Source organism: Numida meleagris, chromosome 2, assembly GCF_002078875.1.
Source record: "Numida meleagris isolate 19003 breed g44 Domestic line chromosome 2, NumMel1.0, whole genome shotgun sequence".
Classification (NCBI taxonomy): Eukaryota; Metazoa; Chordata; class Aves; order Galliformes; family Numididae; genus Numida; species Numida meleagris.
This window is the reverse complement of record NC_034410.1, coordinates 5,213,187-5,228,130: the sequence shown is the minus strand read 5'-3', so window position 1 is coordinate 5,228,130 and position 14,944 is coordinate 5,213,187.

Sequence of the window (14,944 nt, the reverse complement as noted above, 5' to 3'; positions counted from 1 at the left end):
GTCATCTCTGGGACATACCCTGGTCTCTGTGATCTTGCCATTATTTCCTGGAAGGCTCCAGAAATGCCACCAGCACCGTGGCAAAACATCACAAATACGGTGTGATCATCTCACCTCCTTGTGTTGGCACAACCCGACTGCAGGAGAACTGCAGAACAGAGAGGTGGTCCCAGCCCCACAAACCTGGACTGCTTTGATTCCCTGTATCGTATGTGGGACTACAAACAGCATTTTCTCTTATAGATTCATAAGTGGCTGATGGTAGTAGAGATGCTAGCAGAAGAGGAAATACTGGTGTTGCTCTTTTGTGTGTTGCACTGTGAAACCAGGTTTGTTTTAATGTATTTGTTTGTTCGTTTGTTCTTCTGGAAGAGGTGTCTTTTCAGTGATACGCATCTTCACTCAGAAATGGGGTACATTTTCTCAAGGATGTTTCTCTGTCTGAAATGAATTCTCCTACAATGACTCAGGTTTACGTGGCTTCAGATTCTTTATTATCCTATTGCAAATATGTGCGATTATTCAGGATTAGATCTGATTTTTGCCAAGGAGATGGTAACATTATAAGAACAGAGTTGGAGGGTGCTTGCTCTTAAAAGGAGCCCTCTCAGAAAGAGGAATACCATAAGGAGCACAAATATTTACATCCAGATAACAGTGATGATGAATAGGTCGCACCTTGGAGCTGTACTGATATTACCTTCTTGAAGTCTGACTCTGATACTTCCTTGGAAAGGAATGGAAAGGACTGAAAAAGGAAACCTGGAAGGATGAAGGATTCTGTTCTGTTCTCATTTGCCCTGGGGTAAATACGTAGAAAATTCAGTGGTCCAAGTGGAGCTAGTCCAGATTTCCACTGGCCTAAAAGAAACTGTTGTTCTCGTGTACAAGTGGAGAATTCTGCCGTCTTTTATGCCATACTTATAAATTTTGCTGTCACCATGGGACACTGAAATTTTATATTTTGGCTCATATTTTTTTTTTCCTGGGAAAGACTTAATTGCTTCAGCTTCCTAGAAATCATGGCATGAGTCAAGTTACTCTTTTTCATGATTTGTTAGAAAGTTGGACTTAGTTTTCACCAGAACCACTCCCTGTTCTAAAACATTATTTATATCCACAGACGACTGCATGTAGGGAACAGCCAGCAGAAGTCAAATCAGCACAGTATTGCCTTTTAGCTGGAGTTGCACTCTGCTCTGCAGAAGGGATAACATTTATAAATCAAACACAGGCTTAATTAACCTTCTGTCTTTGCACAGGATTAGGAGGGCGGGCACAGGCACGCCAATCTGAAGACACAAGGTGCTCATGCTACCACTTTGCAAAATTTCAGGGATTCCGAGCAGAAAACTCAAGCTTGGTTTAATAAACACAGATCTAGGTCCAGGGGTCTTCCAGTTCTGTAAGAGACCTGGGGAAGTAAGTTTAAAGCAGTGTGAGAATATAGTGCCCAAAGTGATTATTTCTACCTTTCACATAGCAAAAAAGATTTTTTTTTTCCTGGATGAAAAGACAGTAATACGCACTCTGGCATTTGAAAGGGGTTTGCATATACTTTACCATCTTGCAGTCTGCAATCATGCACACTTATCCTTAACCTGTCATTTCAGTGAGTGACACTACAGTAGTCAGGACTTCATTTCTCCCTGTTGAGAGGGAGAGGGTAAATTCATCTTTCCTTTGTTTAAATGCTGTATCCTCATTGAAAGGCATCTTACCTGGAAAGTCTCCCTTTGTGCAAGTAGCCTAAAATTAACAGTTAGGACAAAATCAGTCAAAGAGGAAAGCAATCTCTTTTGCAATGAAGCTAATTAACCACATTAATCAAGATTTGTATGCCTTTGAGAAGAAGAGCTCTAGTTCAATCACAAGAAGTGAATGTTTGACACAGGAAGGTTGGGATACGCTTTTTGGCCTTATGCCATTGGGTTGTGCATGATGATCAGCCTTGTTCTTGTGTTCTTTAAGCTCCAGTTCTACCTGTGCTGGGAACACTTCCAGAACATACGTGCTACGGATAGCATCATTTGAATGCCAGCATTTCAGGTGGCAAAATGAAAGAGCTGCTATCTACAGATCACCTCCTTAAACCCTTACTTTCAATGCTGTTTCTGCTGCAGCTCCTGGAAGCTCAACTTTCACTTATCCTCCAAGCTTTGCTAGGCCAATACAGGGAACTAGTGCTAGCAGGGGACATAAAAGATCTTTGTCTGATGTGAACAGGGCATGAACATCTCTGGTATCTCCCTGAAGCCTGCAGAAGTTTTACAGTGACCAACGAGTTGATCTCTGTTTTCTGATTAACCCAGAACTGATTTCCATTTTGCGAAGGTGGGCTGACATCTCCACCCAGAAACCCTAGTCCATGAGTGGCTTCCTTCCTCCACACCCACAGAGGACAGCACTGGTATCAGCAAGCATTAGCTTGGGAAAGCATTTGGCGCTGCCTAGGAGCCACAGGAGGACATGCAGATAAGCTTTTAATAGAAAACCACACTGATGCCTGGGAATTGGGCAAAAAGTCTGAGTCCTGGTCCCCAAGGTTGTGGAGAGCCCCAGAAAGGGGCCTGGTGGCTTGTCTCTTGGAAGAGTCCAATCCCACCCTGATGTCCAGCTGGAGGGGGAGAAGAACTTTCTCCTTCCTCATTATCTTGTCCCTTTTGCTCATCTTTAAAATAAAATCCAATTGGGTGTTTCACAGTGGCTCTTGTTGCCCTGGCATGGTAGGACACAAGACCAACCTTTCTTGCTTGATCTACTGAGGGCAAAAGGCTGCTGATCAGACACCCTGACTGCTGTTCCTTATTCTCTAAAGTCTTTTTAACAGGATTTCCGCCTTCTTCCTCTTACCCATTTCAATGTTGTTGTGTTACTAAGAGTTTGAGGAAGCATCCAACTGCTCCCACAGGAGGACCCTACTGTCAGATGAAGCTCCTAACCCCCGTGGTGAATCAAGCATATGATTTATAAAAGGGTGCACTGCAGGATGCAGAGATAAGACACCAGGCATCCAGCTGGGAGTGCAGATAGGGAAATCACCAAACAAATCGCTCTGCAGTGCATGGAGCATGTGTGTGTGTAAAGGACATGCTAATTCTAACTCCATTTTGTCTTTCTTCTGCCTTCTGAGCAGTGCTGACGTCCAATCTGTGTTCTTCACTTGTTATTTGTAAGTAGTTATTAAGTTTAAGTGCTGCCTTGTTCTCTCTTATAAGAAGAGAGTGCTTGAGCCTGTTGATTAAACACATCCCTTGCTTTTCCCTGTTCAGGCACAAATTTCCAGACTCAAACTCTGAGTGTAATTTCTATTCCTCCCACACCTCTGCGTGTTGCAGAATTTTACTGTCACATTCCAAATCTTGCAGTAAAAACTTTTGCAAGTTATTAACAGGCATGATGGGTACTTCAGCTCTGACTGCTCTAGACTTTTGGGTTGGGCTGGTAGGTTCTTTTGGTTGGCTGGTTCGTGTTTGTTTTTCTTTTCTTTTTTTTTTTCTTTTTTTTTTTAATGAGAGATTCTAACCCTTGGAGATCTGGAGAAAAATGAGTTGAGGCAGGATTGCATGGATCAGTCACACTTCTTTGCACTGTGTTATCAATCACAGTAAAACACAACATTCTACATGACCTTGTAGAAGTTTATATACCAAAACGGATAAGCGTGTCACTCAGGTGAAAAATGGCAACCAAAAAGGTACTGAAACTATCAGAACTTATTAGAGTGTGTCTAGCAAACTGTGTATTATGGTGACTGTAGTGTCTTGCTATTACACGTGTGCAGGGACAAGACACAGTGCAATGAGCACATTATTTTTAATTCATGGAAACATTAACTGGGAAGCCATTAGGTACAGGGCAAAACTTCTTGTGTGCATGTCTGAGAGCAGAGAAATGATTGAGTGATTTGCAGAAGACCTTTCAAAGGCTTGAAATAATTCTCAGGGCCAGGCTGTGAACTTTGCTTTCCAGGAGATACAGAACTATTAGCACATGTAGCCTCCTTGACTTCAGTGGAATTACTCATAGGAGCACTCATAAGTGGGAGTAGGTGGTGCACAATCTCCCTGTGAATTCTTGTTTCACTGGGTTTTTTGCTGTCAAGAAACACTGATAATTATAGTCACCCACAGGTTTGGGCCATTTAGGAGCCCATCCTGTAGTAACGAGGGTCATGGAGTACCATCTCGTACTATTCCGAACATGGTCTTTGGGCTCCTCTCCTGACTCCCATATTCAGCTACGATTTTGTTTTCCAATCCATCACTTTGGGATTCCCAAGTGATGGGTAAGGGGAGATGGGAAACAAAGGTTTTGCCCTCAGTACTAACCTTATACCTTGTCTGTGACCCAAAACATGGAGTATGTCACCATGGCATCACCCTTACAGCCTTTCTTGTTCCACCACAATGCAGTTGCTCTGGGGTTTATTTATGAAAAATAACAGGACCCCACTGCATGATTTAAATCTTCAGTGGTCTAAATGCCTTCTGTAAATGCACCTTTCTTGAGTACAGATGTCAGCTAGTGTGACTGCACGCAAGACACAATCTCATAGAAATGAGGCTGGAGGTGGGGACAGGGTGGAAGAAGCTGGAGGATCACATTGCGCTGTTAACTTATCAAGACTGAAAGAATAACAATGCAGACAGCTACTAGGATATCCTGGAGATGGGGTCTTCAAGTAAGATCATGTTGGTAATCCACTCAGCGCTGAGTTTCCCAATTTGAGCCTGCTTTTTTACCTCCTACCACTGTTTTGACTCCTAAAATGTTTCAGGTTCTTTAACTCTTTACACTTTATCCTTGTGAAGATGAGATGTTGTACATCAGAGTCTCCAGGAGGGAAATTTCTCTTCTGGAATTGCACTGAGGGTGCTGATGTTTTTCCATCCAACTACCTCAAGTCTTCGGGCCAAAGTCACTGGCCATCCCAGCCCTGTACTTCCCAGGACAGTGGCTATTTAGATACATCAGATACTGGGGAAGATTGGTTGGGGAGCAGATGGAAACCATGTGCAAATCCTCAGCTATGCTTCCCCCTGAGCTTTGGGCCAGAACCAAATGCTGTAGCTGAGCAGCCTTCTGGCTGTGGAGGTGGCATAGACAAGAAGCCGTGCAACTCAGCTCACAAAGCCAGAAAGCAATAGCAAGACAGAATTCATCACTTTAGAACTTATCACTTAGAAACCTTCAAGCTTCTCTTTTCGTTATTCCTCTTTTCCTTTATTTGGCTGCTCGTCTCCCTTCACAAGAGTCCTGTGTGGTGAAGGGGTGAATATCTTTCATAGCTTTCTTTCCATTAAGCTGCAGATATGGTGAGAGGGAGATTCACCAGTCTAGATTCACCCATCAAACTTCAGGCATTTTACCAAGGCTCCTGAATTAGAAGTCTCATTGTACCGACTTACTGCTGTTTGTGCCAGCAGCATCTTGAGGAATGGAGAATTGCTGGCATCTTGAGAGCATGATTCACCCTCTTCAGATGTGAATCGCTCTCCTGAGGTGTCTGTCTCTTCTCAGTGACTGTAGCTGGCACCCAGATAATGACAGCCCTAACTTCAGTGTCTCTGCCTACTATTAGGTGGGATGCATCTGAGCTGAAATGCCAGATAAGCAGAACAGCCCATCAGAAGTACGATGAGGAATATGAACATGACTGATTCAGTCTTTCTTGTGACAGAAAGAAAAGTTCAGTTATCAAAACTCTTTAAATCTGCTTCTGGGATGGCACTGGTTCTTTTTTGTCACCTAACCCTTTGCAGCAACCTTCCGGTAACCCACTCTGAGCAGGTGCAATGGCAGTTTGTAAGCCATCACCTTTCAGGACAGACAAGGAAAAAGCACTTCCACTCTTCCTCACCACTGACAGATGATGTGTCCGCTGGAAAAAATCAAAACAAGGCAAACAAATATAAAAGATAAAAAAAAGTAGAAAAAGAAAAGCCTTTAGCAGTAGATAAAGTTTAAAATAAATAGTTGTTGCTTTCCAGGAGAAGGACTTCATAGGAAATATAAAACCTCTTGAATGACAAACCTATATCTACCTTGCTAGCAGGTACCACTTTCCCAAAATATTGATGTTTTTTAGCTTTAATCTATCTGTCAGAGGTGATAGGATATTTTTAAATGGAAAACACTGCTCCGAGCTATTGGGGGGAAATGGAATAGAGCATGTTAGCAAGATGTGTTACCTGTCTCCTGAAAGCTAATGTATCTTTCTTCACATCACTGCACCTTTGTCCTCTTTTGTTGCCAGATAAAAACAGAATCATTATGAATGTCCCCAAAGACAGCTTGGTAAACATGTACGATAAATTAAGTTCTAGATTCTCCCCGCAGGAAAACTCAGTGCAGCATCCTTATGGGCTTCAGGTATGTCTGCTCCATGAACGTGTCCGGAGCCAGTGAGAAAGCAGAGACCTTCAGAAGAATAAGGGCTTTTCTTTCTTATGAGTAACTGTTCAGTTCTTTGCATTTTTAAGGCTCTTCTTGAGTGCACAATCTGTTAAAAGCAAGGTTGGTTTGACTTTTAAAAGCCACTTAGGCCGTTTAGAATGGAACTGGTGAGACATTCAGGTGAATGCACCATCTATTCAAAGCTATGGTCAGAGGAAGGCAAGACAACAAACAGAAAAGAAGGTTTGGAAAACGTGAAGGGGAAGCACATGGGTTTACAGCTGGAGGAAGAAGAGGGAATACTCTCAGTTGTCTAACTTTGAAACTTTCTTCTGGTAAGTAAAGGCAAGAGAAATAATTTTTTTTTTAAGTTTTTTTAAGCATTTGCTTGTTTGGTGGTAGGACAACATGGAACCATACAAATAAATAGTTCAGAAGAGTACAACCTGGGTTTAATAATCCAGATAATGTTTTTGAGTCTTTTCTTGCACTGAATATCAGAGTTCAGTAAAGACATGAAAGACAAGAAAGAATAGGTTATGCCAACAGGAGGGATAATTATGTTTTCAGGAAAGGTTACTCTCAGTATCTTCTCACAGAGAACTGCTTTTGTCTCCATTTTTCATTATCCACCTACACAAGTTTTAAAGCAATTTGCACTCTCTGATTTGCTCTGCTGCCTGCTTGAGGGCACAGTCCCAGGTCACAGCGATGTGAGATCCAGGAAAAGCAAATCGTACCTCGATACATGTGAGATGTAAAGGAAAAGCTAGCTTGCTTCTGTCTCAGAGAGCTGAACTGTGGTCTTGCAGATCACCTGCTTCAGTTGGACATATATGTTTGGGTTCACTTTCCAGCTCCAACACAGATGTCCTGTGTAATCTCAAGGGGTTTATTTTGGAACATTTCTGGAAATCTGTTCTCTTTAGTAGATCAATTGAGCTGATTTTATCAGTCTCTTCTTGCCCTAAAATCTGTGCCTTGCCTTCACACCCTCATTCTCCTTTTTCAAACCTCCCTTGCACTGCACTATGGGATAACACACAGACATTCTTCAAGCTGGATTGATTTTACCTTTATGGATATGATCACAATTTTCAGAAAGGATACACCGCATTCTAAGGGGATAATGTAAAAAAACTTTCTTAAATTCTTGCAAATACAGAGTAGTTTAAGTAAAGAATTATCCTTGTAGGAAAGTAAATTTGGGGAAAGAGGAAAGAAAATGAAGTTATTTATTACTTGTAGACAGTAGTTTGATGGTATTTTAAGTGGACTTATTTCTTATTTTGTGTCCTTTGTGAGTTTATTTCCACATTTGGAGAATATGCATAAACCTATTGCAGTTCAGGAAGGTCCTTTTCATGTTCACTTGTCATTGCATTCCAAAGGGCTTTAAGATGCAAGATGGCAGGAAATCTCCTTGATGTTCCCAGCAGAAATCAAAGCAGATCTCCAGAAACTCCGACTGATCATTGCCCATCAGGAGTCTTCCCGTCGGCCTTGACCCTTGTCACATTTTGCTGAAGGCAATTAATCCTCCACCTCCTTTCCAAAGTTCACCTGCAAACTTTCACCAGTTCAGCTATCCCAGTGCCTTCCTACTCTCCACTTGGAATGAAGCTTCTACTTGGCTCATATTTTACCTGGCTCACAGGCTGTCATGGTCTCCAGCTGCTGAGGTGGTGGATGCTCCATCCTTGGAGACACCCAAGGTCAGGCTGGACTGGGCTCTGAGCACCTGCTGGAGCTGTAGGTGTCCTTGTTCATTGTGGGGGAGGTTGGACCAGATGGCCTTTAAGGGTCCCTTCCACTCAAACGATTCTATGATTCTAATACAAGATTCTCTCTAGTTTCTAGAGGAACTAGTTAGCAATGCAAAGCCCCTCTGAGTCGACATCAGGTGATTTTTTTCCTCTCACCCTCAATCTACTACTTGAAGAGAAGCTCCTGTACAGGTTACCATTCCTACTAGAAACACAACGTTATTTTGAACATCAGGGTGTACTAGCCACTCATTTTGGCTTTAATGTTTATACACATATGCACATACCTGTAGTGGAAATACTAAATGATGGCTTGAACCAGTGATGCAGCACCTGGTGGGAAGGCAGGGCCAACTCAGGGGAGCTCAGGTGCATGCAAGGCTCCTGAGTGACCGGAAGGGGTGGAGCCAGGATCCACCCCTTCCCAGACCTCATTTAAGGGTTGGCAGTGGAGGTGTTCTCACTGGAGATCCTTGCCTACCTGAGGCTTTTCAAGGGTAAGCAGTTTTTTCCTTTTGTTTCTGTATCTATAGCTGCTGCATTTGGGCTTGTCCTCGTTTGCTGCAGCAAAAGACTTTGCCACTCTGCTATTATCGCTGTACTTTCCATCACGTTATAGTGTTACAATACTGCTGTTCTAGAAACCCACATCCAAAGCTCAAGTTAACCCTCATCATGGTACTAATGGCCTCATATTGCAAGACAGCAGATTTAAAAAAAAAAAAAAAAAAAGTTGTGAGGATCAGATCTTGAGACAATATTTGTGAACTCCTGAATGTAGCTGTGTTATGTCAGCTGTTTCAGGGTGACAGGAATGGCCTATGTGTGGAAGGGATCCTATCCATGAAAGGGATAGCTGCACGGATATTCTAAACAGAAGATTTCCATGTGCTTTCATTCCTATCCCTGGGACACAATCTAAAACACTGAGAGACAGTCGCTATTGCCTGAACATTTCCATTTTGGGAGCTATCGAAGGTTGACAAATCAAAGCTTGGGTTGTCCTTAAGCTGTAAGTGAGGGGGAAAAGAGAGTTGCCTACTGCTCAGAAAGGACTTCTGTGCTTTGGTGACTGACTGCTAGGCACATGCATTAACAAAATAAAAACCAGAGTGATCTTTTAAAAAGACAGTGGATTTATGGGTAAGGGGCATTTCATCCTTCTACTTATTCTTAATGAGATCAGAACATGTTTAAAAACATTTCCTGAGCCGTCTTGTCCAATGTGTATTGTATGTGGTTAGATCAAATGATGGTCAAGGATAGCTACAATTTTCCAATCCCTAGTGGGTTTTGATTGTTTAGAGGCATGGATAGTTGTGAATATTCTGTCATTTGGGTTGACTCTATGCCAGAAATACACATGTATTGTGCACATTGTGTATGTATCTTTGAGAAGCTCAGCCTTGAGCCTTGTCTTCAGGCCATGTTTAGCCCTGCTCTGGGAGAAAGCAGAGAGCTGGCAGCGCTGTCATGTGGGAGACGAGTGCCCTCCTGTTTTTTGTTGATATTCTGTAGCAAACTGCTCATAGTGGTCTCTTCCAACCTTAATGATTCTAAGATCACCAAGTCCAGCCATCAACCCCCACCATGCCCACTGACCATATCCCTCAGTGCCACATCTCCATGGCTCTTGAACACCTCCAGGGATGGTAACTCTACCACCTCCCTGGGCAGCCTGTGCCAGTGCAGCACCACTCTTTCTGAGAATAATTTTTTCCTAATATCCAGCCTGAACCTTCCCTGGAGCAACTTAAGGCCTACTGCTGTTACCTGGGAGGAGGAAGTGACCCCCTGCCTTCACTACAACTTTATTTGGACATGCCCTGAGGCCTCAATGTCTTTCTTGTAGCGAGGGGCCCGAAACTGATCTCAGTATTTAAGGTGTGGCCTCTCCAGTGCTAGTACAAAGGGATCATTGCTTGTATTTTGGGGGGAGTGGAACTCAGTTTTCCAGTTTGTGGAAATATTAGGTCATTTTTGTGTAGATTCATTTCGATGGAGACCATAAGTTCATCATGTTTCACTGTCCACATACTGCATTTTGAAGAGTTGGCACCTGAAAAGAGCTGTGCTGTGATACTTAAGACTGCCTTGAATGATCTGGTGCTCCTCTTCCTAGTGTCTCTGCTTGTCTTTCTGTGGATCATTTCGGACTTGCCCACACAGAGCATGTGAGCATAATTAAAATTAGTTTCAGAATAGAACTAGTTGAGAAGATGCTGAAGAAGCTGAGGACACAGCTGGCAAATGTGCTGCCTCAAGTTAAACTGAATTAAAAAAAAGAGACTTAATTCCATTGTGAGAGTCTACATGAGGGTTTGTACCACTTTAAGTTAATAGTTTTAAAAAAATGCTTTTAATTAATCCTGCATGTTGAACACACAGGTGGACAAAGCCTTGTTTGGAGGCAGCAGAAAGCAGCCACCATTTTTAGACACCTCTGTCCTCCTCCCATGGGAGCAGCAGGCAGCCCAACCACTGCACTGCAGGTGCTGATTCAGATCCATGAAGTGTCATAAGACTTGTGTCACCTGCTTAACATTTTGCCCGTTTCTTCTCCTAAGGAAAAAGAAGTGCTGGGGCACCTAAGATTTAGACTGGATATAAAGATGTCTTTACAGTAAAGGTGGTGAAGCACTGGCACAGGTTGCCCGAGAGGTGATGAATGCCCCATCCCTGGAGACACCCAAGGTCAGGCTGGATGGGGCTCTGAGCACCTGACGGAGCTGTGGGTGTCCCTTTTCATTGCAGGGGGGTTGAACCAGATGGCCTTTAAGGGTCCTTTCCAACTCAAATGATTCTATCATTCTGTGATGTACATTGCTTTGCAGGGAGGGTATCTACTGGTCATCCATCACTTCTCAGACAATGAAGGCACTAGGTGTGTCACCAGAACGATTGCTGCCAAATGTGTGATTTTTTTTCTATGAAATTTAAACATTTATGGTGCTTTGCAAAAGTAAGGCAAAACAAAACATCCACAAACACTTCACCCTTAGCATCTTTCAACAGATCTTCTGGTGTTGGATGGAAAATGAACTTAACAGGATATTACTGTTCTGTTGCAATATTTCTGTTGTACAACAATATTATAGTCGGTGTTAAACTTTATTACTCGCCCGGTGATAAAATTAGTTCAATATTGGCTGCTTTTATAATGTGGTTTTACAATTGCAACATGGGATAATGTGATAGTAAGAAAAAAAAAAAAAGGCAAACATAAACAAAACAAAACACTTTAAACTCAAAGGCATGTAGAGGAGGAAAGGAACAGAAAGTTACATAGGAGGAAGTGTGGGACGGGGATTGCATTTTAATGTAGGTTGCTCTGAACATTTCTTCCTGGACCGGCTTGAAGCCAGAGGCAGCCTTTTGATTATGTTATACTCAGGCTGATGACTGTCATGGTGAAAAGTGTCAAATGGGGATCAGGCAGGAAAGGCAGGCAAGAGGCAGGAAGGAAGGCAACAATTTCACAGCAGTGACTAAGCCTACTTTGCCCGGAGGTGAATTTAGAGCAACGTCATTGTGCTGTCATTGGCTTCCCAAGGAGCGGAGGCTTCCAGAATGGTTTTTTTTTGAGGTTATTTGTATTCTTAAATTGGGTGAGATTAACCTCAGAAGGGTTTAGTGCACTAAGGTAGAAATACAAGTCTATGCAGTGCTGTAGAAGCATACTCATGATGTGGCATTCAGACACCCAACCTGCAGCACTATGCCATGTTCAATCAGTGTCTTCCTTTCCCTGCTGTCTCATTTGCTGTTTCATCTACGAAGCTCGTGATCTCCTTGGGGCAGATGGTGTCTCTTATCTCATGTTTCTGCAGAGTTTTGTGCTATAAGACCTGTTCCTTGTTGCTTTTTCTGGTTACTGAGCTAGTATAAATCCTAGCAAAGCTTGGAAAGCCCAGTTCCAAACTGGAACTAATCAGATGAGTTGTACTGAAGCCAGGACTAAGCAGACAGAGATACAGGGCAGAAAGGCTCAGTAGTGACAACTGAAAACTGGAAGTTTTTGAAGTGATGACTTCAGATCTGTGTTTAAGGTGTTGTCGTAGGTATGTTCACCCTGTGCCATGCCATGTCATGCAACCCTTATCCTAGGACTTCCCATCCCTTCGGGAGCAGATGGCCCTTCCTCCACCTTGTCCTAGAACCATTCTGAATCATCCCAATTAATATCATGCTACTATATCATCTTTTTTTGTGAAAATAGGATTTCTACTTCTGGAGAATGGTGGCATCTATTGGATGCTATGTTTATTAAAAGTAAGGCTGAAGTTATGCAGACCAAGTGGATATACTGATGTCTGTGCAGAGATCTTCATGCTGATTTCGAAACAGATACCTGCTGTCAACCTGATGGGTCCCAGTGTTTCCTTTGCTTCATCTTAATCTGTTCTTGTGTTGGAGCACATCTCCAGTAAAGAGGAGTGGAAGGTGGAAAGGATCTGGAAAATGTCTTACATATGTGAGTAATGAATGCAGCCAGGAGAACCAGATTTTCCTAGAAAAGAGAACTGGGAATTGCTAGAAACACTCACTGGGGTGTATAAAACCCTTTGGGTTTTGTGCTGTGAAGATGCAGTGTTACAGATATGCAGTAGTTTCCAGAAGGAAAATGGAGCTAATGAAAGGTAAAACGTCAAAGCTTGGAGGCGAAGATCAGATGTTCCCAAATTAGCAGTTCAGCTGATAGCTGTCTGTGGAAGCATGGGCTGTGCTGGCTCTTATCTAATGCACCTTGCACTGAAATCGGGGTGTGCTGTCTCCTAAGCACCAGAGCTCCATCCCACGGGTACACATGGGATGATTTTAAGGACCTACTCAACAGGACATCACTAGAAGAATCCAGCTCTAAATAAATTGTTCCATTTGTGGTGGTGCTAACATGCTTTAGGTTCACTGCAGTTACTTCATTTGGTTGTTCCCAAGTGTGTATGCATTTTGTTTTATTTCCAAACCCTGCACCCATTTCATAGTATCATAGCGTAATGGAATCATAGAATCATAGGTTCACAGATCATTAAGATTGGAAAAGACCTTTAAGATCATCTAGTCCAACCACCAACCCACCCCCACCATGCCCACTGACCACATCCCTCAGTGCCACATCTCCATGATTCTTGAACACCTCCAGGGATGGTGACTCCACCACCTCCCTAGGCAGCCTGTGACAGTGCAGCACCACTCTTTCTGAGAATAAATTTTTCCTAATGTCCAATCTGAACTTTCCCTGGTGCAACCTGGAGCCATTACCTCTCATCCTATCGCTGTTGCCTGGCAGAAGAGGCCAACCCACACCTTCGCCAGGGACAGGGCTGCCTTACCCTCAGCCCCAAATGCAGCCACTCCAGGGTGTATGGGCATATCTGGAAGGAAGGCCCTTTCAGGACTGATTAGGAACACAAAAGACCATGCCTGACAATTAGAGTGACTGTGGGACTGTGACAAACATGACTGGAATTTGGAGCAGCACTAAAATCATCTGTGGCCATGGCTCCAGCTTTACATTTAAGCAGCAAGTTTTCAAGTTTGGGGATGCTGAGTGTGCTTTCTTTTTTCTTTTTTGATTAAATATTTGTTTATTTTCCCCACAGATTTCTCTAGCAGTTGAAATGAGGTAATGGTACCAAAGCAGTGCATGTTGGAGGGTTTGCAGCAACCAAACCTGGGGTAAATTACTGGGACCTAGAAAGGAACGATAATGAGAGTGTGTCCTTTCAGAGCCAGCCATCAGAGGAAGCAAATCAACCGGGTCCTGCCATCCGCTGGGACCAGCGCATGATTGATGCTGTTGCCCTTATGGACTGGGATGTGAGAACATGAAAGGAGCAGAACAAAGGCCCCATTACCACAGTGGGCAGAGAGAAGGCACCCCTGCTGCTTGACACACATCTCTCTCTCTCTAAGTTATTGCAGCTTCCCCATCTTTGTCCTTCATTCTCCTTCCATGCTTTGATTCTTCTGCTGCTGCTTTCTAGCCAGCCTGGCCCTACTCTCTTTTTCTAGCTCATTCAGTAGTCTTTCTTCACCCAGAGCTGATGCTCTTGTGATAGAAAAGCCCTAGTATCCTCACGTAGCAACTATTATTCCTGGCCAATCCTGGTGGTCAGCCCTGCTTTCCCATCTACTTTTCTCTCCCCAGCGACATTTATCCATCCCAGTCTGAAGGGACAAAAACATGGGCTCAGCTGAGTGGCTGATTTTTGGGTTTCACTACTGATGATGCACTGCTCTCTCGGTTCTTCTGGTTTCCAGTGTCTCTCTTCTGGGAATCTCCCATTTGTTCTTTATTTATTTATCATGGGTAGGACTGCGGTGCTGAGTCACAGAAGCAGGGCGGAGCATGGCTATTTTTGTTTGAAAAGTGTTTGTCCTTTCCCACTGTAGGGAAAAGCATGAAGGGATGAAAATTTGATTTTTCTTCCCTGAGCTTCTTGATTCCAACGACATTATTCATAGTCCCTGGATCTTACTGCTCAGCGCGTTTCTCCCTGCTATGTGTAAGGGCTCTTGCCCTATCTCTAGCAGTCCATGAGTGTGGCCAGGCACCTTGGCCTCAGTATCCAAACGCAGCTGCAAATATTGAACAGCTGGAGTGTCGTGGGTGTTGTTTTCTTGGGGACCCCTGCATTTCCCAAAGGAGGTCCTGGGCATTTGGCTCTCTGGGTATTCAAACTTCTGGCTGCCTTGGTTGGCCTTTGCCTTATGATGATGGGTCTCAGTGCTTGTTTCCCTGTTGCCAGCTATTTCCAGAGATGTGGTGTATGCCC